The following is a 27,864-nucleotide window of genomic DNA, read 5'->3' as shown; positions in this document are numbered from 1 at the left end:
AATATTTATACAAATACGTTTTATAATATTAAAAAAAAAACAATAAATATTATAGGTTGACGCTTATATAGAATAATAATTAAGAACGTTATTATTAAATATAAATTATGTAAATTTAGTTTCATATTAGTTTAATATTAACAAAATGCTATTTAAACATGATTTTGATATGATACTAAATAAAGCAAATGATAAATAGGTATATTAAATATTATACATTTGTATTAAACGATAATATATTGGTAATTTGGGTATTTAAAAGGATACACAAATTATAACCAATAAACCAACATAGTTTAAACATTTTTATCCTAAATATGTAAATATTATATAACATGTATAAGTTACTTTCATTGACAATTTTTAAAATAAAAAATATCTATAAATTGTTGTTTTCACTGTCATCCTTATCACAATGAATAATAATAATGACCGATGAGGTACGTGAAATTTATACCTGAAGAAACGTTTTAAATAAATATCCGTTACGGATATACGAGTATCTATATCAAGGCTTTTACCTACTCTAACGTTTTATAAATCCATATTATACAACTAATATTTATACTTTTACTATAGTTACAACTTACACAGCTGCCATAACTCATAATATGTATAGGTACCTAATATAGGTTATTAAGATTTGGAAATTATAGCAATTGATTACTATAAATTAAAGAATTGAATGATTTATATATTATCTTATCTGTTAGATCAGTGAACATTGAACTATGTATTTACAAATTGATAATAAGTATTAAAATCTATTTATTTAATATTATAAAAAATTAATGATTAATGAATATGAGATATCAATTCAAGTGACTTATATTAAGATATAACTTTACATAACATATACAAAACGAATCTCACGTATTCTACTTTGGAAAAAATACGATCATAATTAATAAATGTATGTATAATAGGTACCTACGTCATAATTCTAGTGGATATCAAAGTTCATAATTATTAAACAATATTATTCATTGTGTGAATTGAGCAGTTGAACGACATATTAAATAGGTAAACATTAATTCATTATATACTACATCGTTAGTAATGGTACCTAGTACAGGCTACAATAATATCTGAAATTCATTGTATTTATTTTCTTGCTGATAAACTTCTAGAAAATTACTATACCTACTTAATATTAATACCTAATTTGAAATTGTACTAAGATCTTATCTATAGTTCCAGACTTTAATACAGTGTTTTATAAATGATAAATCTAATTTTAAAAAAAACAGTGGATTGAAAACGAATTGACATTTTTTAAATTATTTTGGTCATTTCAGTTAAAAAAAGTTAAGAGTTTGTGACTTAACTTAGTTGATGATAAAAATGATTATTGGTGAACTGGTAAGGATTGTGGCCATAGAAATAGGGTATCGTAATAATTATGGTCCATAGTCTATACAGCATAGTGATGTCATGTGCCTGTTTCTACATGTATAATACGTGGCCTAAGAAAGGTGGTAATCTGTGAAAATTTGAGTGGTTATATTATGTAGAGAACTATAATTAGTATAGTTTAAAATAAACCATTTAAATAACTAAAAATAGTAAGTTCAAAAGTTAAAATAATCTATGTATATATTTTTTATATAATATATTGTATTGAAACTACAATTTTTGATTAAATTCTTCTGTAAACAGTTTATTAATTATTATAACAAAAGTAAATCATTTCAACGTTGATTAAATTTCGTTTTTCTCGATTTTGAGATGGCGAAGAGATGAATGTTTCTGAATAATTTATTCGTTTTAAATTGTACTTTTTTTATAATTACTATTGTATCATCAATTATAAGGGTATGACTGTGAATACTGAGTATTGTATAATTTTCATTTAAATTGTTAATTCATCATTCCCATATAATTGGAATACTAGGTATATAATATTATGTGTTATATGGATATTAGTTATTTTTGAATAAGTACCTATATTATAGACATCACATAACAAAACTTTTCATAAAACCGCGATTCATACACTTGTAAATCATTTTAAAATTTGAATTAAAGATGACTTATTATCATTTGAAATCATAAGGTGTAAATTATACCACTTATTTTTTTTAAATTTTGATATCTATAATTGTTGTACAATTATTTGTTGCACTCATTTTAAAGTAATATGTGTAAATATAATATGTATATTTCAAACAGAGTAAAAATCCAATATCATTATGTCAGTCGATACAACAACGACTTCAAGTTTTTTCTCATCAAATTAATTAAGATAACAATAGTATATAATGGAAAACCAAAAATTAATATACTGTTTATGGCGTTTTGTTTGTATAATTCAATCAAATTAAAACAATATCAATTTGATGTCTTCAGTTTTTTGAATTGTTCGTAAACAAACGTATGCATTTTAACTTGAATATTATTGTGAATTGCCAAAAAAAGCAATTGAATTCCTTTATCTTACTACGATTGAAAATATTCACATCTTTTTGAATTAATAATTGTTCATCAACTCAATAATTTGTTACCTACTGTTAGGCTGTAGATAAATAATAATTTACAAATAATTTATGCAATCAACCAAAGGCCAAGTTGTGAAACTTTGAATTTTTCATAAACAAATGTACCTATGAACTTTAACTTAAATGTTAACTTAAATAAATTGAGATTGAATTCCCTTTTCCTACTGCAATTGAAAATATTCACATCACTTCAAATTCATAACTATTCATCAATCCAATAATTTGTTACCATCTGTGAGGTTGTTTTTAAATAATAAATTATTTGTGTTTGTCCCTTACAAATAATGTATGCAAACAACCAACGGTCAAGTTGAGAAACTAGTTTGGAAAAATGTACCTACCTATGTATAATACTAATAAGTTATAAATGATAAAATCGACGAAAAGCATGACGTATTGATATAATATAATACCTACTACCTAGTACTTACTGTGTTAATACTCCATAGTGCATCATATACTACTATGCCAGATTGCATTTGAAAAGTGATTAATTTAATGATTCTACCATGATGGGCTACTAAATCATGTTCAAGAGACAATATTATAATTATTAATATCCCACTATCGATTCATAAAATGTTCAGTGATTTTATTTTTTTTATACAACCCGGCATTAGCATACCTAATATGAGTAGGTATAATACCTAGGTACAGTATGTTAGTCAACACTTTATACTTAATCTTATTCGACAGTTGAATATTATTATATTTTTAAATTTTAAATAAATATTATATTTGTAAATCGTAATTATTATAAGTCTTATATTACGTCAAAGAGTTCGTCGTGCCCGTTTCTTACTATAATATATAATATAACCATCGAAATGCCACAGCACAAATCAATTACCTCTCCTAGCTCCTAATTCCTATTGTGTATACACTATACGTACTCTTCTATTATTATGAATTATAATGTAGCATTAAAGAATCACGCTGGCTGTGCGGCCGCATGTCTCGATCAGGAAAGTTAATGTGGGCTACATAATACTATTATGTACCTAGTCAATAATAATATTGCTGACACGGCTACCTATTGCCTGTTTGCAGTGTACATGATACATATAATATTAATAGTAGTAATCATACACTCGCATTCGCAGACATATCAAATGTAAATGTAACGTATAGTACGCATATTACATTTAAAAAAAATGTAATTAACTAATTTAGTTATACATTAAAGTGAACAAGAATGTAAACAAACACGATTAACATTGTTTTAGCTTAGTAAATAATTTTGGTAGGTATAATAAATAATACATAGGTATAATGTTTTAGTTTGAAAATATTAAACTCGGGTAACATAATTTTTTCAAAATTAATTCGAAAAAAATGTTTTGTCATACTGTGCATGCATTTTGGTCACACGGTTAATGAAAATAATACATTTTGTTATTATTATCTATAGGTAGGTATTTTAAAAGTTTTACAGACTCAATGATAAATTAAGAATATATTTTAACATCAATTAAAAATTATAACATCAATATTGGTATTAAACATTATAGTAGGTTAAAATAATGATAGTAAATAAATAATACACGTAAAACTTATAAAAAAAGTTATTTTAAAGAATTGAAGACAAAACACCAATTTTAACCACCACCATGGTGATAATTGCATCATAATTGCAATTATGAAATTTTACAAACAAATAATTGATGAGTCATTCAAAACATACATACCATAATATTTTATTATTTCATCATATATAGGACCCATCTTATGAGTTGTTATTTAATAAAAACTGAAACAACCTTTTTCTATTTTTGACTTTCTGGAATATGCTGAATTTTTTTCCGCTTTCGTGTGCACGTGTCAATAAATCCTCTCCAAAGAAAAAAAGCTTTCCGTCAACAGATATTCCTAGAACTACCTTTATAAAAATTGTAAGTGAATAGAAAAAAACGATACAGCTGAAGCTGAACTTTTGAAAAATATTATTTTCATCAAATGTACGTCGTTTTCTCAATTAATATTTAATAGTTATTATGGATCAATAATTTATAGAAGTCATCTTTGAAAATACAATTTGTCCTGTAAACCCACGCTAAGTTCAGTCATGATCATTTGAAACTGGTACGTGTTCAAAAATATTTATTATTATTTTTCTTTAATTTTGTCTTTTATTTTCTTGGTATATTTTCATGTTTTAATAATACAATTTTTCAAATCATTTGTATTTCAACATCAGCATTTACTATAAAATCAAAGAAAAAACTTCAATATAACGCAAAATATTTAATTACCCTCTGTAAATTAGTATCAAAATGTTCTAAATTCACCTGTATAGGAAGCATATCATTATAACTATTATTTCATAAATGGGTATCTAGGAACTTTATCACTTAAGCACTTTGTTTAGTATTTTATATTTATTTCAAAATTTAATTTGTACAGAAGTTTTTAAATTAAAAAAAAAAGTATTCAAATAATATCATCAGTGTTTCAATATTTATTTATTAGTTTATTGTTTTTTTTTAATTATTGACCTTATTTAATTTTTAATTATTTTTTTATTTAAATGGATATGATATAAAAAACTTAAGTTTCAATCTGTCGATTATTGATTAATAATATAAAATTTCAATCTACTGTTCCATACACTATATTCTGTATATTGTATAAGTACCTACCTTGGTATATATAAAATGCAAACGGGTTTTTTTTTGTCCTTGTTGTTATACAATTAGTTATTTCTATAACTAAATTATAGCTAGCTAGAACTTCTTATATAACAATTTATTAACCAACCACAAATACTTGGTATTTAACTAATTTTACTTTTATTTCATTTAAATATTTAGGCACAATTTCAGACTATTTCGAATGCTCCTTAAAGTCTTTTGTTGATCTGGGGACTAGATCATTGATTCTAGACGGATGCAAGCAATGAAAACTGTTGTGAATAATTTATGGGATCGACCTGGGAAACAGTTCACCGACCAGGAAGTGTCATCTGGATCATCATGGTGATGTACGTGTTTCTACATGGCAATAACCGCCGGGAACTTGGATCATTTAAAATAGTAAAGCCAAATTGAGGTCACATATGGATCATTCAAAGGTTCAAATGTTATTACTTATAAGGTACCAAAACTAAAATATTTAATAAAATAATTGCAGTATAGTTAAAACCATAAAAATGTAATGTTACTTAAGTACATATTATATACCTTATGTACATTATATTATATCTAACTGAATAAAATAATAATTACCTACTATAGTCTATAACCTATATAAGTACAGTATATACATTATACATACCATATTAACATATTTTGTGTGTACCAATAAGTATATATATTTAATCCAATTTGTAATTAAAAAAGTAAAATATGGCTCAGTCATTATAGTTTTGCTATTTTACATAATATATTATCTATTATAATGTATAAAATAAAAAATGTATTACCCTTATACCTACATGCATTCAGATTATGTATAACTATTTATAATATTCAACATTGTATGTCCTTATAATATAATATGTTTGATGTGCATTAGTATTCCGTACAAGTAGATGTATCAAACGCATAGATCAAACTAAAATGCATATGATTTCAATGTAAACTGACAATCTAGTTGATTATTTTTGAGTATAGTAATATGTTCTTTTATTTTATGTAGGTCTTGACCTTATCCGTACCATATCACATATCCAAAGTAATTTATTTTAATCTTTTGGAAAGCAGTAGTTTATAACTTATTATATGTATACAAAACGATTTTATATTACAATTATAATATTTTGACAGCGTATAAAAACTATAATATAAATTAAACACTCTCAGTGATTAAGCCTATAATAATATATTTGATCAGCGAACCAACGTGCCAGTGAAAACCTAAATTATGTGTATTTTGTATATCAAGAAACATAATTTTTTTGTTACTTTTACGAACTACCAAACAAATTTTATTTTCCTTCTAATCGATAAAATAATAGATCATTTTCACTTTAAAATAAACTTACACAGGCAAAACCCCGTGAATACTACCAACATTACGGTTAAGTATACAAATTGCCTAGTGGTATACTAAGTCATACACATTACTCATACATTTGTTATTCTTAGACTTATTATTTATAAATATTTTTAAAATCATATACACATCGTAATTACAAGCTTAGTATTTTACTAAATACAGTACCATGATTAGTGGTAAATGCCCATATAATAAACTACATTTGGTAATTCAAATAGTTTGAAGTAGGTAGGTGAAATGTTACTTATACAGACTATTATAGTTCTAATAATTAATATTTTTATAATTATAGCCCACAGGTTGATAGTTGATATAACATTTTATATGATATTATATATACTTCTTAATGGTAAATCATATTATGATATGCAATGATCTATTTCAAATCACTTAACAGTTATCAACACGACAATAAATACCCAGGTACCTATATAAACTACGGAGGTATTTCGGAAGTTGTATGTTTGAAATACGAACTAAACACTATGCTCTCTATAGAAAACAAATGGATATTTAAGAGATGGTTACCCTGGAATTTGAGCAATTGAGCAAGTATCTACCTACTTATTTTAATTATTATTGTCATGACCATCACAGGAGTATAATACGACGCTCTTAGTACAATGTGTTTTAATAAAAGTAATATTAAAATAGTATATATAATATAATATGCCACAAAAGCTATAAATTACATAATATTATACATAGGTAGTAATAATTAATAATCATTGTTGAATTTCAGAATTTATCACCCCTGGAAACTCTTTTTATTACAATGTGGGGGTGGTGGGCTGATTTTGGCACCTTTTTTTTATTTCCTAAATATTTAGATTACTTACATGTATTTTCAGTTCATCAGGAATCAATTATATAAGTGGGTAAAGATAACTTTTGGTTGTAGTTCGATAATATTAAGTATCCTGGTAGGTATCCATAATATAGTGTGAGCAGTGAGGTATGTGATGTGCTTTTTTTTTAACATTTTACGTTTGGATATAAAGGCACAGGGTGTAATATTTTATATTTATACTATTATATTAAAATTATATTAAAATTATCGCACTAAAACTGCAAAAAATGTTTTTCTAGTGAAATGTTATTTATTATGACAGCGTATAGCAATAATAGTTCAAAAGATTAAAATGGATAAATCCATATGGATTTAGTTAAGAAAGAAATTAATTAATCTACAAAAGAACAAATCTTATATCAATAATTTATTTCCACTAGGATTTAGAATGTCTGTTAAACTTACTAAAAATTGAATGACATATTTATCTAATAATTGAATTAGTGTTATTTCGGTCTCTATAATATTATCATTATTCGATAATCACAGTTTCGAGTAATTTCATAAAATTCGGGTAAAATTAGTGCTGCTGGGCATAATACCACAATAAAATGTTTAGAGAAGTCTCCAGAAAATAGATGTAGTGGTTCATTGTTAAATACAATAATAATTAAACATGACATTTTGATTATCAGAATAATATATATTTTAGCAGCCCATAATAATTATATATGATTCCAGAAATGTTATTATTAGATTTAGAAATTAGAACCATATGTTATTGTATTTATATAGTATATACAATATACATTATACTTGTATGTATATGCTATATTATGTATATAATAAATACTGGGTGGTCCACAATTCGTTGTCTCTAAAAAATAAGTGTGCACAGACTTTAACGGTAGGGAATAGGGTATAGTTGAAAATAGTATATATGTTCATTGTACATTGCCCATTTGCCCCTATACGTATTCAAATGTTTACTTAAGTTCTTTTCTAACAGAAATTTCAGTCGGGAGAGAGTAAAATTGTTCTAACCACTCATACCATTCGACGAACATATCAACCAAATAAGAATCTCTTCAATATCAATTTTTATAGCCCGGGAAATACGAATCAAGCCTATATACAGCAAAATAAATGTAACTTTTTTAACCCCCTAAAAATTACTTCATATTTTGTTGACATTTGACTAATATTATACGTTTTCTTAGGTATCTATGTGGCTATATCTAAGACTTTGTTCTTAAAAGAAGTAGCAGTCTCCCCCCTCCAAGGGATGTCCGATAAAGTTGAAAGGTGCCGAGTCCTATAAGAATATGTAGATATTCTAATCTATTTCGATGACTATAGTTTAAAAGGTACTATTTTCATAATATTGTATTACTATCTTTATCTACATGCCGTAAAGTACATTCAAAAGATAACATAGATGAAACATTACTTAATACCTGTTTATTTGTTATTGTAGTACAATTTCTATGAGTAGATATATTACTTATTTTTATAATCATATAATAATAAAGCAACCCACACAAGGACTGGCTTGAGCATAAAATAATATATTTATACTTGATAGTTAATGCATATAGCCATATAGTGTCTATACAATTTAAACATAGATAAACCTAATTTGTACTTTTATTTAAATTCGGTCTAAATGGATAACTTTGCCACTTTGATAATATGATGTATCGTTTTTTTTTTATAATACTTCAATTCTTACCTCGCAGTTAACCGCGGGATTCAATCATTAAATCCCTAATTAAATGTATATTTTAGTATTGCTTGAACATAAAATCCTTGTACGCATCACATATTAATAGGAACAAGGAGTAAATATAACTTATGCGGTCATTAGAACAAAATATATTGTTCAGTTAGATCTGACTTAATTTTAGTTCAACAAATTGTAAAAATATGAAGTGAAAAAATATTATATTTGTTAAAAGTTTTCTTATAATATTTATTGGGCTCTTTTTGTCAAACATGATTATTTTATAATAAGTTATTTTCGCGATCATAATATTAACAGGTGCCTACCTAGATTAATACTATCGATAAAAGTGTACGTCAAATATGTGTTAAAAATTAAATAATTAATTTAAGACATGAGTCATTAATTATAATTGTATGATAGTTACATAGCTATAGAAATATATTCGTTCTAAATCTGTTTTCGATACGAATTCTTAAGCTATCTTGTTGGTGAATTAGACTCGACAGTCGACATATCTATTAGTTGATATAAAGAGAGAAACAAAAAAAAAACATTAGTACTACAGAAAAGAGGAATAGAAGAAATTAATGCACTTAAGATATGCAATATGTATAAAATACATGATATAAGTATGATACTTTAATGCATATACTTCAATTAATAGTCATTATGCAGGTACCTAATAAAGAATATATACTATATATACCTATGTATAATGCATATATAACTATTAAAGGTAGGCAGAATATAATATTAAGAAAAAAATATTCAAATCTATAATTGAATTTTCTAATAATGTAGTTAAAATAATTTATTAAATGAAACGAAACAAAATATTCGATTTTTCAAAATAAAACTTAGTATCTACCATACTATGTGTTTTGAAATTATTTTAAGTTTATATAGGTAAAAGAAACTTAAAGTAAAATTGTTGTGGTTTTCATATTTTAACTATAATTTATTTTTATGTAGTCAAATATACGTAATATTAAGTCAGCTATAAAATTAATATCTGAGAAAATACTTTGTATTTTCGAAAGAAGCCACATTATAGAGTACAGGGTAATTTCTTAAGACTCGACCAGCATTCTACGTCTTTTGTTTCTTTAACAACATATTCTAGACTATAGCTGGGTATTACTTATAATGGGTATATGTTTTTCATAATTGTATTAGTTTTATCTCTCTCTGAAAAATATCAATTTTACAGTATTATTTTCTAATAGCAATTTAATAAAACATCGAAAGAAGGTACAGAAAATATTATATAACTATGAACAAATATAATTGATAACCTAGTTGGTAGGTATGTTGTTAGATGTTTCCTAAAAAATATAAAATAGATAATTCCTAGCCATAATTTAGTGAATTTTTCCTGAGTCCAATTAAAAAAAACCACCCGTGTGGGAGAAGTATTTATAATGTAATAAATAAATTTATTGATAAACCATAATATCATAAGAGTTACAATTAACAGAGAAATTAAAATTCTGATAAACCATTTAACGAATTGGTACTTAAAAATACTAGGTATAGATGTAAATATTATATAGTTATAAATGAGTATAATATTATGAGAAAAGTATAAGTAGGCACCTATATATTATTTAATATATAAATCACATCTTTCATTTAAAACAACATTTAACTAAATGCCTAAAATCTAAATGATCATTTTAATTTTAATTTCAGCATAGGTAAATAATATTTACATACATTTAAACAATGCATTTTTTTTAGAACAATCAAATACCTGTGTATAATATGCACTGTGAAATATTTATAAGCATAACGGATAGTATAATATGTAATGTAATTATTAAATAATAACTAAAATTATTGACAAATAATAAATGTAGGTATTTATAAATGTCTATTTATTCAGTGCACATCAGTGAAATAAAGGAAAGTGTGCACGTATAATAATATAGTCTGTGACCGGGAGACAAGAAATAATAAAAGTAAACAATTCAACACTGTTGGAAATTTAATTTTTCTGTTTAAGAGTTGAGCCATCTGTATTTTTTGATTTAACTCGCCAAGGTCAACACGTTATCTACTATCGCTAGTACTCGGGATGAACTTGACAGCTATTATCACAATGCAGAGTATGCCTTAAGATGTATTATTATTTATTGTACGTGTGAATTATATTATTATGCTAATGGTTTGTCTAAAATAGACTTGTTTTTAATATTACCTAAGAAAAATATTTTAATAATTTATCGTATATTATTATTATAACTACTGTATAGGCGTATAGCATTATTATTTCAAATGATTTCGTTTCGTTTCTTATATCGTTTTAAAATTAATTGGTGATATGAAATCTGTTTTGTAAAACTTATTTTATGTATCATATATTCATATACATATCCATATAATAATAAATTATAAAAACTATATAATATTCAAAACTATGGTTCTCCTATTCCTTGCTCTCCTATTGTTAAATATCTACTCGATCAAAGACTAACTTTGACCCACCATATAAGAACTAAAAGACTAGTTATAAATAATCATTCACGCATTTTAAAAACTGCATTATGCAATAATAAATATACCTTTATCAAACGGATATCAAACTTTGTATGTACGAAAGTCTACTCATACCAATATGGATATAAGGTCTACAGCTTTAGGATAATACTAAAGAAATCAAATATTAGCAAAATTCAAGTACCTATTTTAAAACATTGCTCTAAGAAAGTTAACAAATACACCTTTCTACTTCTCAAATTGTTCTCTTCATTTAGACATAAAACTTAAAACAATAAGTGATAATTCTAAATGTTTCTATAAAAGATTCCACAACCACCTAAGTGTACTCATTTGAATCCCATTCTCAAAAACTTGGTCTGCGCTACTATAGTACTATACCTGATAATTCCTCAAAATGACTAAAGCATAAGTGGTGTCGTGATTAGTTTTATAAAAATAAAAAAGTATAACAATTATAATCATTAAGTAACTGAAGGAAGTATCATCAATGCGCGTCTCCTTTCATCAGAATAATGTTAACCTGACATATTTGTTACCTTTAGCCTATATTTTTATTATATCGGGATCTGTCATACTTATAGAATTCTTATTTCTCATATTATTGTATACTATTTAATATTATTGCTTTTTGGTTGATGTTCATATTTCAATTTATACAATCAACATTGTGTCATTGTTTAATGTAGAATAAACGCGAGTATTGGCTTTTTAGGTGCCTACCTATCTGCCATAGTACCATATATATTTGGTATATGTTAGGTGTGTTATATATCGGTATGCGTTGTTCGAATTCTGAACACTTCTTACGCTTGTAGTTATTTACATTTTTAAAAATGTAAGTGGTTTGTTTATTTTTAAATTTAACGCTTTCAAAAATATATTTATCACAACTGTTCGTGATGGGCAACACTATTGTCTATCCACAAAACACAAAAGAAATAATAACAATAATTATTGTTCGTATTCCGAGGTTCCGAGGAAAATTAATACAAACCGAAGCATTCAAACGTAATATTATACAAATATGCCATATGCAGGTTGGAACGAGAAATGTTCAAACGTCCGACCGATCACCACTGGTCCAGGCCAGACATGTCGCATACGATTTCATCCTCAAGTAATACCGATCTAATCGACCGGGGAGCGTTGGACGTCGTCATTCGTGTTTATAACATAAGGATCGGAAAAAATCTGTAGGTGTGACATCAAGGTCAAATTTTGTATTCAACCTCTCGGGCCCTCGGGTGGAACAATCTTCAAACTAATATTATTTTCTAAACAACATATCATATTTTAAATATTAATTTTCATTGTTAAACATTTTTATGTAAGTTTAAAAGTGAAAGTATAATAATACATTTTTTTAAAATTAATAATAATACCTAAACAAAAAATATCGATCAATGGAATCTAGTATGATCATCAAACGACTAATGTAATTTCGATTTTGTAACGTAAAATATTAAAATTTAAACATGTACTTCTTATTATAGGTAATGTGCAATATACCAAAGTAATAGTTTATACATATTTTTAAAATTATTGTTACTATTAAATCTACAATGTTTAATCACGTCGGTTTGTTAAGTTTTGAAGACTAAAAACAATAACACGGCGTCACGGCAGTGTCGGGCGTTGGCACGTATTTGTTATAAAAGTGAAAATAATTACTTTTCCTTTCACATTTTTAGATTCTGAGCGGGGCGATGAACCACGAATGTATTGGTACTTCCATGTTCTTGATAAACTACAATGATGTAGTTATTTTATTGTATTTTTTCTTAAACTTTTCAATGGTGAATCTGAAGTTTATTTAAGGGGGTGGTGAAATAGTATTAATAGATACTTGCATGCAAGACAATAACTGATATTCAACTTTTTGTGGAGGGTTCAAATAGTTTTCATTTATTAAATCCTCATATTTTTTACCTTAAAATGTAAATTTTTCAGATTTTTAAATAATTTGGGTTCAAAGATTGTTTATTCCTCGAATCGGAGGGATAAAAGTTTTGAATAGTAAGTTTTTGTTAAGTTTTCCTTTCCCTTATTGTTTTTTATAATATACCTACCTACATATAATAATAATTTGATTAAAATATTATGCTAAAATTGCTGTAAGTCTAGCCTATAAATATTTCAATACCTATTAATATAATCGATACGAGGGCTGTATATTTAACACTAAAAAACCTTTGAAAAATTCTTTATAAAATTATTGAAATACACTATAATTCCTAAACAAGGCACTAAATTGTAAAAATATAAAAAATATAAATTGTAATCATGTTCCAATGATAATAAAAACTCTATTTTTATTTATTTAATATAGTTTATGTAATTTATATAGATGCTTACAATAAATTAGGTATTCAATTTAAGTGTAGGTAAAATGGTAGTTACTATAGTTAACAATAAAAAGATTTTTTAATTGATCTAGAACAAAGATATTATTAATTAAGTACTACCGTGTATTAGAAGGAAATTTAAAAAATAATTCATAAACTGTACGTAAACAATATTGTCAATATTAATTGATGGAAAGAATTAAAAATATTGAATACATTTTTAAATATACTACATATTGTTAGCCTATAGGCTTATTAGCATTCTGAATAACTCGGTCTTTAGTATATATACAGAATGTGTCAAGTGTTCCTAATCCCTGGAGTAACTGTAATAGATGTGTCAAAAGTTATCAAATTAGTCAATATAATATGATGGGTTGAACCAATGTTTGTAAACCAATCGTATAATGAAATAATAATAATATTAATAGATACCTATTATTAGTATATAACGTGTAAGTCAACACCGAAATACCGTAAAGCTATGTGTCAGTGTAAACAAGTTCATGGACCGTGGTATAAAATAGTTTAAAATATCATTATATATATTTGAAAATTTAATTTTGTTTTGTAAAAATAATTTACATATTGGCATTTAGTGAAAGTTTCAAGTTCCTGAGATTAATGTACCTATATGGTGTAAAAGCAAAATAATTAATATCATTACCTTTCATTTAAATATTCAATTTTGACAAAGTTTGAACTTAAAAATGCTTATACAAAATTATATATTAATTGTATTATTGAGATTTTCAGGTTTTTGTGAGAATAACCCAAAAGAAACCTTGTATATAGTTGTATTAAATTTAAATACAAGCCTATTGAAATTGAAAATGTTATTACAGTTGAACTAGGTACATTATAATCTGCATATTTTTATGATTAAAAAAAAAAACCCTTTAAACAAATTGCACTAACTAGACACAATTTTCTACTAGAAACCATACCACGAAGTTATAAATCGGAACATTTTTCTACTATACAAACATTTATGTGAATCCAATACATTTATGTTCATCGCTCCGTTCAAATTTAAAAAAGTATCAAAATGTTGTAATAAAAAAGTTCTAATGCCAACGACCATACCACGTTGAATACACCAGTTTTCGTCTGATCGCTGAAGTTAAGCAACGTCGGGCGTTGTTAGTACTTGGATGGGTGACCGCTTGGGAACGCTACGTGCCGTTGGCATATTCTTTTTTATTTATTAGGTAGTTTTTTTTTAAATTACTAAAAATATAAATTTTTTTAACAAGACCAGTTTTCTTTTTACCAAAATCGAAGACTGTTTTTCATTCTATACTACTAAGTATGTATGTTTTATAATATATTTATACTAATTGTTACCGAAATCATCGCATTAATTATATTATAAATATTTAACTATTATAATAGTATAAAATATATAAATCATAGATTATTGTTACTAACTTTGAAGTTTAGTTTTCAAGTCTTAGCTATTAAAATTGAAAATCTTAAACATTTTTAACTATACACATTTTTGTGAGTTACCGCAATTAAAATTTAGTACATCCTTATACATTGATCTACTCAATGACGAGGTAAAGTCCACACCTACTTTACTACACAGCAGCATGAGGGTTATTTATTTTTATTTATTACGTCTATATTTATCATCTTACTCAATAAATTCAAAACTTATTTTAAGAGCTTATTTAACGAGACCCTTTAACTAATAAAGTTATTATGAAACAGTGACTTTTTAAGCAGTCGATGAACCGGATGAACCACATTGTTTTAAATTTTCTGAAGATCATCTTATTACACATTAATACAATTATTATTGGTCACAAACTCACAACCGTATAGTATCAACAATGGAAATAATAGACATTATCGTATTGTCTGTGCGTCAAATAATTTTAAGAACGACTACAGTAGTACCGTGTAATTATTAAAGTCATAAAAGTCTTTGTTTCTGGTTTCAAATCAACGTGACTATAATAATGCAGCCGTCATAGGGCCAAACCCATAAATTAATAATTGATAATATAACTCTATTAAACACAACAGCGAATATTGTGACACTTATTTTGAAAAATGGATGAACTGTTGAGAGGAGGTGATATTTAACAATTATCAAAAGGTAAAAAGATATTATAACTCAATGAAACGTATAAAATCATTAATTATGAGTCATAAATTATGATTCATGTGACCACATGGGTACTTCACATTTTTTTGGTTAAAAAGCGAAACTAACATCGGGAAACCGTTAAAAAAAGTATGAAACGATGACGAGTCCTATACTAACGTATAAGCGTGTCTTTAATCTGCGTATTACATTATTGTCAAAAATCCGTTTCTGGCCACAAAGAAATGCCTGTGATTTTTTCTCGCATAGACAATCATTTTCAGTGAACATTTGACGATAAAAGAGCTGGTAATGTCATAAATGTTTTTAAGAGCATAATATAATATTGTCATATCGCGTGCCAGCGGAGAACGCATAATATAATAAATAATAATATAATATAGTCACGAGTCAATAGCTATATAGGTATAATAGCTTGCTGCAGTATGTTATCTTCTCCTGTTTCGATGTCATTACTGCTGTCGGAGAGACTAAGTATTTGGATAGCACACCGCGTCGCGAGACGTTGATATAGACCACAAATCCGAAGGAAGTGGTTGAAAAATCAAATCGAATCTGAGAATACGCTGTTGCAGGACGTGGCGAGGTGTGTGCACAGAGGGATATTATACGTTATATGATTTGTGCGTGTGTGTGTGTGTGTGTGTGTGTGTGTGTGTGTATGTGACGGCTGTGCAGCTGTCACGGCGGCAAAGGTACTCTCGTAACGTGAATCGAAAGCCACCGTGGTTTTGTTTGTCTCTCATCCCTCATAAAGAGTGATGCGTATTGCCGCACCGCCTCCACCGACAGATAACGTTTGTGTTGTTATACCAAATAAATAATAATATATACTAAAAACAAAGTGCGGCGGTGCGGTGTGAAACGACAGCATAGACATAAGCAATGTATTGTGTGTTGCGACGACTGCAGGCAGTGTAAAATATGCGTGCGATCCACCTGCGTCTAATAGGCGTGACAGAGGATCTAGACCGTTCCGAGCAGCAAACTCAGAAGGACAATATTATGCTGATATCTACCAATAATACTAGCAGTACAATATTATAGATATTATCATACTTTATTCTATCACTTTATCGGGCTCGACCCACTCTGCAATACGATATTTACATGCGTCTCGCGTCTGGTATCGAGTATCGGAATTTAGATTTGTTGTCATCGATTCGGATGGTATTACTATAAATTATAAAATCATTACTTTTCTTCTTAATATAGGACATATTACATTATATTCCATAATAATATTGAACATTATCGATAGATGTATGATAATATATTATAATATAGCCATATAATAGGGGTTTATATGTTTATACGTTTTTTCTGCCTTATGATTTATTTATTTATTTGATTACCGATGTATATTTTATACTAGATATTAAATGTTAAATGGTGTGTTACGCATAATATGTATATAAGGTATTTCTATAACAAGAAATTTCTTGTGGTATCTACCTAAATAGAAGTCACATGCACACACTCCCACACACACACACATACACACTTATAGTTTGTGATACATAGCAATTTAAAGTACAAGAATGAAGAGTAGGTATCTATAGTGTTCGTGATGTGGATAATAAACTCGACGATCACCGAAAATAATATGAAAAAATTAAAATAAAATGTACAATCTGCAGATAATATTTTATACGCAAGTATAATAAGCTATTTTGAGTGACATGGATTTTTGTTAAGATGAAAAAAACCGAGTGGAGTGGATCAATCTTCAACGCTTTATAGAACACCGTCAAGAGTTTATGAATCGGTATTAAAATTTAAGAATGTCTAAAAAACAATGTCTTTTGGAGTCCTCTTTTACAACACCCCTGCAGCCCCCATGTTAGTATATAGTGGCTCGATCGTCTCATATTCCACATGTAAACGTACATATATGGCGTATGGTATGTGTCAGTGTATAATATATTATACGCGTATAATATAACACGAGCTGCGGCGACCGGCCGAGAATGTTTTTGGGCGTGCGGCGCAGGAAGGCGGCCTGGAACCATTTTCCCGACAAAGCGGGGACGGTTTCCTCTTGAAATAATAATAGTATGAACGTGTACGATATTGCGGCGGCGGTTCGCCGTCGTCGCCCCACTAGAGCCTCGCGCTCCTTTACGCACTCACACACACACACACACACACACACAGGCACGCACAACACACACGCAAAACACACACACACACTCAACTCACGCACAATACCGACACACACACACACACACGTACTCACACACGCACATAGTGGTATAATACGCACAGCCGCTGCAGCTGGCGACGGCTCTCGGTGCGCCACGCATCCGCCGCCCGAGTTTGTTGAACTTCCGCGGGCAACCGCGACCTCTTGCCGGGCGCACGCACATGCGTAGAAACACAATATAGCCTATAGGTACCTACGCGCTTAGGTGTGTGCAATAAAACCATTATAATATTATTATCATTTATTATTATTATTATTATTATTATTATTATCGTGCTACGATAATGAATTATTATTCTAGTCACCCGGCAATACTGCAGCACACGCGATACTATAATATGGCCTATGATGTAGCATTCAAATATATTTTGTACCATACCTATCTTATGTAGATATAGCAGGCAATATACGCACAACGCATTCCTGCGGGACGTTCAGTAGTCACGCCGTACCTGGGTACATGAACGAGTACAACGATGATGATGATGATGATGATAATAATAATAACAAAGTGTAATATCGTTATTGTTGAACGTGATAATACAATCTGACGTTATGTAATTATAAATAGCAATGCACTAGCAGCTCGACATTCAATGATCAAATCACGCCGTGACACAAACCCGGCATGGGTTTACCACCTAACCTATCGTTCACCGGTGTTTGTCGAGCGGTGGGTTTACAAAACCGTCCTTGGGATTGGTGGTAGGCCGCGGCGACGGCGACGGATGGTCCGCGCGCTCAGGGTTCGTCGAACCTCGAAACTCTCGTAGTTCTTCTTGCGTGCACTTCTCTCGCGCGGGCGCGCTTGATACAATACTCTGTAATGGTATTATACGTGTGCTGTGCGTATATTATATACATTGTGTATGTATACAGCACACGTATATATATATACATGCGTATATGCCAATGCGCGGTACACGTGCACCGCACCACACACGTGTCGTAGTTGCCGCCAACGACGCCGCCTCCGCCCTGGTGCTGGGCCGGTGCGAGGGTCAGCAGCCCTTCCAGCGAGCTCACTAAAGGCACCGTGTGCAGGACCCTTCGCGGAGGGCGCGTACACCCACGCATCGTATACTATAACGATATCTACGCGTGTTTACGTTACCCGGCGGTGGCAGTACGTGTGTGCGCTGCCGCCGCCGCCGCCGCCGCCGCAGCTTCCGCAATCATCTAGGAGAGAGGCGACCGAGGGCAGAGCGATTCCAGAATGGTTTTGGGCGGCAGGCCGGAGCGGGGCGCAGAGAAAGAGAGGTCACGACCTTCTTGGGGTCGCACCCGACACGCATGCGCCGCCCGTAAACAAACAGCGGGGTAGATTTTCGTTTTCACTTTTCACGTAGTCATCGCGCCGCGCAGCGTTATTATACAAAAATACACACAATACGATCTTACACGTTCTACGAGCTATGATGATATTAATATTGTATTATTATTGGTGCAGCGTATAAATGTGCAATAAAATATGCATTATATTATTTATTGTCGTACGACTTATTGTATTGTGTGTTTGTGTATAGTGATTCTAATAATTGGGAATTGATGAATTCTTGAATCTACAAATTATTCAATTGATAGTAAATATATTCCATTTAGACGACATTTGATTTCCGATTCAGGAAATCATCCATATATGCCAGAGTCTGTATCGATGATCTGAATGCTTGTAGGTTTCGTTTCAAATTTAACATCGCTATAGTTACAACGATGCAACGTTAATTGTATGGTCGTCGAGACGTCGAAAGACCGGACTGTACAGCAGTTGGCACGGCCGCGCATGGTCGGAGGACAAGCGGTTTTCTATTTCATCTTATTATCTCCGTGCATAATATTATATCATAATATATATAACTACTATGTGCCTGCCTACGCACACCACAAAATATCTGATCCTCACTCGTTTATACACGTTACATAGTGCATGGATTATAATGTGTATATATATATATATATATATATACAAATACTTTTCGGTGTATACAATGTGCCTTTATTTGTGTGAGTGAGTGTGTATTATATAATGAGTTGTACGCTCTCCTGTATATATGCGTATACGGTACGATACGATATACGACCGCCGCTGTTAATAGCGCCGAAAGAAAGAAGAGAAAAAACCAGATGTGATGTTTTACATTTTTTTTTACACTCCCGAACGAGGTTTTTGACCTCGTCAGAATTAACGCCAAGAAGAGGTTATCTTTAGGCACACACACACATAGTAATATAGTATTACATTTCCTTAATATCCCGGCCCAACATTTACGCTGCGGCGGCTTGATATTTACATAATACATAGGTATTAGTGTATTACTGTATTAGTGTATTACGTATGTTATATAACAATAATAGTATTATTTTAGGTAGGTATATTATAATAATATATTGTTATTTGTTTGTCATTCTCGCCAGTCGTGACGTGTACAATGTACATACACCGGCGTCGTCACAATTCGTTCATAAAAAAAAAAAAAGAAAGAAAAACATTGAGATCGTTATCTACAAATTGCATTTCCATATTATTTTATAACCTATGACAACGTCGTAGTTTTTGAAACGCTCAGAATTCGCTCGAATCGCACACAATAGGTATATTCTTACTCGTGTAGGCATAATAATATATTATGTAATATTTTGTGCCGACACTTCACACTTCGCATTGTATACTCCGACTCGGCCACTCATCTTTTTGCTTACATAAATATATAATATTATGTATACCGCGATACCAACATAATATTATATTGTATTTTATAGCTGAATAGTGATCTATGACGCATATAGCAAAATATACACGCCCACAGATATTCGCCCTCAAACACCGCGTGTGAATATGCTTGTATGACAATAATTACGTTGCGCTTTTTCATGCGTAAGTACCTGCGGTGGAATTCTATACACCGGATTATGGCCGGATATCAGAGCGTGCTGTGGCACCCGGATTCCGCTAACACTTTGGGTAGGGCCCAAAAACATTACAAAAAATACTGTTGTTTTTTAGGGTGTAACCCGTATTCACTAAATTCTTCTACCACTTTCGATTATTTGAAGTTTAGAAAAAGTTCAGTATATTTGGTGGAAAATGGTAATGTAATAATTAAGTAGTAAAGCGCCCGTTTCTATACGTCTAAAAAATACAATAGAATCACATCACAAACAATACACGCTCAAAAACTCAAAACTGTTCATTTCTATTTTTCCGAGCTCTCCCCCAATACCGTAATATAGAGTTATAGAGTTATATTATAAACGTATATATTTGAGGGGGGGGGTAGAGCTGACTAAAATGTCGTACTATTGGCCTGAAATGTTTGGAGACACCACCACTGCGTTTTGCAAGTTCGATATACATTTTGGTTTGTTTTTCTCCGGCCGTCAAAACTGTAATAATATAATATATACCAATAAAAGACTGTCGTTTGCTCTCCGTAAAAACAACATTTACGCTTCCCTATATGGTCGACCGTTGCAGGGTTTTCGACTTACCGGCTCCAGAGTAGACGGGCGTATTGTTATATTATTGTTACATGGGGGTAGTGACCTTATAGGATTACCCTCTATAAGCCATTTTCCTCAGCTCTCATCAAATACTCTCCGCGTTGCCGTAATATATGTAGGTACATATAACCTATTGCATAACGATAAAATACTTACTATATTTTCACCATTGAGACAATATAATTGCATTATATAATATTATTAATTATTGTATTATATTTCCGAAAGACATTTGAAGCGAACACCGTATATATAACTATAGATATATATATAATATGTATTTATTTTATTGAACACAATTGGATATATTTTCATCGTCTGAATTTACTGGCGCATACATTTCGATTTCAGTGCACATACACTCGCTAACTACACACTAAATTTAGCACAAAAAGCTGATTTAATATTTCAGGTGACTGCGTACACAGTGGCCACCATTAGAAAATCTTATTCACTCAAAACATCCGATCGTCACATTAGTTTTGATATAGATTAATGATACATTACACAATTTAAGAATAACAAACCTCTAGTAAATATTTATTACTTTAATTTAAAAAAATATAGCAAAGTCGATATCAATGTATTATGTAACATAAAGAAGATATAGTACTTAAAAGTGTATAGTTATTATTGTTCACCATTAATTGCAACATTTTAAATTGTTAATGTTATTTGGTTTTGTGTTCGTATTTTTACTTTGATGACAGTGTCCTATTAGCTACAGCGTAAACTGGCAAGTAAACGATAAGCATATAATAATAGTATATACATAATATAATATATAGAAATTTCGAGAAGAAAACATCGGTGGCTTTTATGAGTAGGTGTTAGGCTTAATATCGTTTTTGTACTACTTCATCAACGCCACTGTTTCCTAGAATATTTTTTATTTTATTCGTATAATAATGTATACAATATGCAGGTTTTCTGCATTCTTGTTAACTCTCCTATAAATACCATGCAACGCATATATAAATATATTAAGTTTATCATACATCGCTAGTATTATTATTCTACTATAGAAACTATATTTTTATATGGGTTTAGTCGGTTGTAGGTTATTCTGGTTGTTATGGATTTGACCACTCCAATCGGCAATATTTCGTATTGCGGGGGATAATAATTTATAAGCTAAGATTCTAAGAATCTAAGAATGTATAATTAAGGATTTCGGTCGTCTCCACTTTCAAGCATAAATATCGGTTTGTGAAAATGTTTAATAATATTCAGTTTACTTCATAAATCATAACAGCTTAACGAGAATACATGATGTAGGTAATAACTCTCGTATAATATGTTCCGTAATTGATTAAAGGAATCTAAAATCCTATCTATAAAGGAATTTAAAGTTGACAAAAAATAAAATATTACTGCGGCTAATTTTATTTCAAACGAATATCTAAATAATTTAAACGAAATAAACACTAAAATACCTATATCCAATATCTTATGTCTATTAGGTACACCGCTCGTTATAGCTTCAACTCCTCGTAACTGTACAACGCTAATCGATTACAAAATCGAATAATTTTTTTATTATTGCATTTAGGTAATACATATTTTATGGTATATATTATTATGATGTTATGTTCATATTATATTAGGTTAATTTTTTTTTTATATAGCAAAGATATTGTGTCTTAAGTGCTTCATAAACTTATAAAACATTTATATACATCTGAACCTATAACAGTACCACTGTATATTTACAAATTTGTGGTTTTACTACGTATAGTACAATAATACAAATTCTATAAAAGTTTAGTTGTTGAACACGTTTAATGGTTCTAAAAAAATTGACAAACCCACAAAGTGGAATACACTTGGTAAATGGCATGTTTTCTGTCTTCAAGTTCCATGTAATTACATTGCAAACTTTATAACCCACAAAAAAAGTCAATTACACCAAGTCCCAACTCTATATAAATCGATAACAATATTTCTAGGGAATTATAAGTATAATATACTTGATACAATTTTCATACCGATATTTTTTATGACATTCGACATTTTCGTAATATATTAGGTGTATCATTATAGGTGTATGTACAAATATTATTATACTTGATAGGTAAGTCATAAATTCATAGTTTTACAGTGTATATATTTGACCCATATTTTTTTTTACTATTGCGTTTAATCATTAATTTATAAGTAGCCAATAGATACCTATATTGTAGTATATTATTAAGCTTCATTGTAAGAGTCAGCCCCTTTACATTAACACAAAATCTAGCCACATATATTATAAATTTATAAGTATAGATATCATTGAACTTGAATATATTTCTAACCTTAAGTGAATTTTACGTTTGATTTTTAAAATGGCAACACATATTAAACATTAATCAATATACGAGTATATAGACATTTGAAGGTCTGTCCCTTTAGAAATTCATTACATTATACGATACAATACGATGTATTTAAAATAAACCTACTTGCCAGAAGGTGCTATACATATTTACTTTTTTTTAATTACCTACAACTTACATTAATGGTTCCACTTCCAACGTTAATAAAGTCGTATAACTGTAGGCTATTTTATTCTTTTGTAGTTTTAATCCTAACAAAGCAATACATAAATTTAATTTTAACTCCAACTTTATAATATTTGAGGTAATTATCGTCAAGCGTTTTCATTCTCCTCACAGCTAATTAATTATATATTTATTAAGATTCTGTTTTTTGTAATAACTATATAGTAAACCTGAAATTCGTTTTTATAAAATACTTGGATTTTTATTTTACTTTTTAAACTTTAAAGATTGTGCTATACAAAATTTTTTTTCAAATAAGATTCCCATTTGGCATTTTTAAATGCAAATTGTTAAGCCGTAAAGAAAGTGTATGGTTTTTTATATAAATTATTATTCTTATTAATATAAATTTGATAATTCATAGTTAAAAGAAAAATGTAGATCGTGAATGCTTGGTTAACCACACACTACATATATTATATACCTAGGCGTATTGTAATCTATAGCATAGTACGATATTCTATTTATATGTTCGTTAAAAAAAGTTAAACATTAATAGTTTAAGTAATTTTTTTAAATTATAAAAATTGAATAAACTTTATTTATGTTTTATTTAATAAATATTAATACAGATCGTTTCCTCCATACTTAATCCTATGCGACTATACAATAAATATTATTTGTTATTGCGAAGTTTTGATTATGTAGAGAAATATATACTTATATTATATAAGTTGTATATTATACATATTAATTTATTTTACTTTTTTTATTAGTTATTACAAATACTAATTTTTTTCTATTTAATAATTTTAAAATTTTTAAAGTTCCTCTTATACATAATTATTTTAATTTCTATTCTGACTTATTTATTCTTTCTAAGTTATCATTTGTATTCGTATTAATCTAAATAATCGCTATTCGATGTTAGTAAATAATTTAACTTAAAAGTTCAAACACATTTCATCTATTGGGAATATTTGTATACCTTATAATTTATACCTAACACTTATAGTAGCACATAATTTAAACATAAACTCGAAATAGTCTAACAAACGTTTGAGTGTTTGACATGTAACACCAAATCACAGATTTGCTTGTATGTTATGAATAAAACTAAGAAGACAAAAAAGTTTAACATTGTTTAATTGTTGTAAATTTATACAATTGCAGATTTGTTCAAGTAGTTTAATAATATAGAAAACAAGGAAGTAGGTATCTACCTGGCTACCTACCTATAACCTACCTGATGTATACAGTATACAGATGTAACTTACTTTGTAAGTGTTTGTATTTCAATAATTTAATATCCAAAATAAATAATGATGTTAAAATTAATCATTACGTGATTACTTCACCATTCTAATTTTTTTTTTATTATACATGTACGCGAAATGATCGAACGCCAATCATTATTTATTATGATATGTTTAACCTAAGGATAACTAAAACTAAAATGATGAGTATATTTTATCAATAATTAATAATCAATATATATATATATGGGTACTGACGCCCGAAATGAAACAATTATTAATATTGCTGTGTCTCTGCGATCTCGTTTAAAAACTTTTAAGTTTAAATTAAATCACGAGGTAGATATTACCAAGGTACAGATACAATTTTCTTACAGAATTTTAATTATATCTAACATTATTTACATTATCTACTATTGTTTAAATGGTGATTAGTGATTAGATTAATTTAGTGCTGTGTTTGATGTATAATATGACTACTGCAGATGTCTAGCTATGCTAAAGTAGTAAAGTGTATACCTAAACACGATGAACCATGAAGATTACTTTTCTAAATAGTAGGATTAGTTTGATTCAAATAGTTCCCTCTAATTTAAACTCTTCAATTGACAAAACAGATATCTTATACGTGCTACTATAATATTTGTCGACATGCATGTATAATAGTTTTATGTATAGGTATAGGTATCTATTTACATCTTTAGTTCGTGTTTTCGTCTTTTTATTTTTTTCTGTGTTATATTATACTTTAATTTATCTGTGCTTGAAATAAAAAAATAACAGAAAGAAGCTGCAGCGATGAAATCTAAAAAACAATGGAAGATATCTATCCCAAGGGTCAAGAAGGATATGTTAAGCTCATTGTATTCATTTTTTTTAATAATAAATAATAATTAAAAAACAAAAAAATTAAAACAATAAATTAATAAAATCCTAAAATGTGTGTGTATATCCATCCCAGGTCAAGCACTGTATGTCTGTGTATAAATAACATATATACAGTTTTTTAAGAAAATCTTCGTTCAACTAGTTTTTTGACAGCCTTAAACACATGTTAGGTTTAGCCGGTTTGGGTATTACCTATGTATCTAATCTATATTATGAGCAATGTTTTTAACTTGTAATTATTAATTACAATTAAAGCAATATCTTGTATAATACCTATGTAGGAATCTATATTATCTTATATATATATGTATTATATTACTATATAGTTGTATAAATGATTCATGGACCATGATAATTTGATATTAAAATGTTTGTATATATATTTTGCAATTATAAATCATGGTCTGTAATGTTTTAGTAATTAATAATTACCGAAATATATTCAAAATTAATATTAATATAAGTATAGCCGTATAGGTTACCGACGAGCAAAAAACCAAATTAATTTAAATAACATTATGTCAATATATAGTCAATCGCATTAGTTAATCACTGTATTATCATATTTTGGATATGCACACCTAAAATAGCTGTGTTGCAAAAAATCACTTGTTTCCTCGAAATCTATAAATATTACTTAAAAAATGAAATAACTATATAATCGTAGAAACACAAAATTAAAAAATTTTAATTTTTTAATTTTCGTAATATATCTGACCACAACTAGGTAGGTACCTATTAACTACATTTATTATGTTTTTTTCCAAAGTAGAAACTTATCTAAACAAGTAGATATATAAGTATATCACTAATAACTAATATCTGTATAAGAACATTCTTTACTTCGTTTAAAGTCTGTATATACATAACACATTCAGTTGACAGTTATTCATAAACATAATGTACGTAGGTTCGAACAATAAAATTTGCCGTTTTATAAAATGTATGACGGAAGTATATCATTAATATTCATTCTTCATTTAGGTTTTTAAAAACCTATTAAATGTATTTTAAAAGACAAAGAAAAACTTAACACACCTGGTATTATTTTACAAATAGTACCTACCTATAAAATAAAAACTCTCAAGGAGGTTGATATTATAGGTCAACACGAGTGATTCTTTTCAAATGAATATTTCAGGATGTATTCATATCTTTTTTTTTTTGAAAACTTTCACAATATAATATCGTAAACATTGTTCATTTGTTCATAAGTTATATGCTTGGTTATAAGTATGCGGTATTGTATCTACAACTTATTTATTTGTTATAACTTAGAACAGTATCTACATAGGTAGTAAGTTTAAGTTTAAAGTTACATTTTTTTTAAATATTTTAACTCTAAGACTGTTACAGTAATCAATTAATCGTATAGACATATCCCTACTGCATTGTAGGTAGGTTGTAAGTTCTTATCTGCCAAGTGTAGAATATTACATTTTATTAAATAGACCAGATATTTGTTATCAAATATATAGGTACTCATAGAGTCATAGCTAGTATAAGTTTGGTGTAAAGTATAAACTGTTTTTTTTTAAGTTGATAATTAAAAAGTAA

Source organism: Myzus persicae, unplaced genomic scaffold (genome assembly GCF_001856785.1).
Source record: "Myzus persicae strain clone G006 unplaced genomic scaffold, MPER_G0061.0, whole genome shotgun sequence".
Classification (NCBI taxonomy): Eukaryota; Metazoa; Arthropoda; class Insecta; order Hemiptera; family Aphididae; genus Myzus; species Myzus persicae.
Note: the sequence above shows the minus strand (reverse complement) of the source record.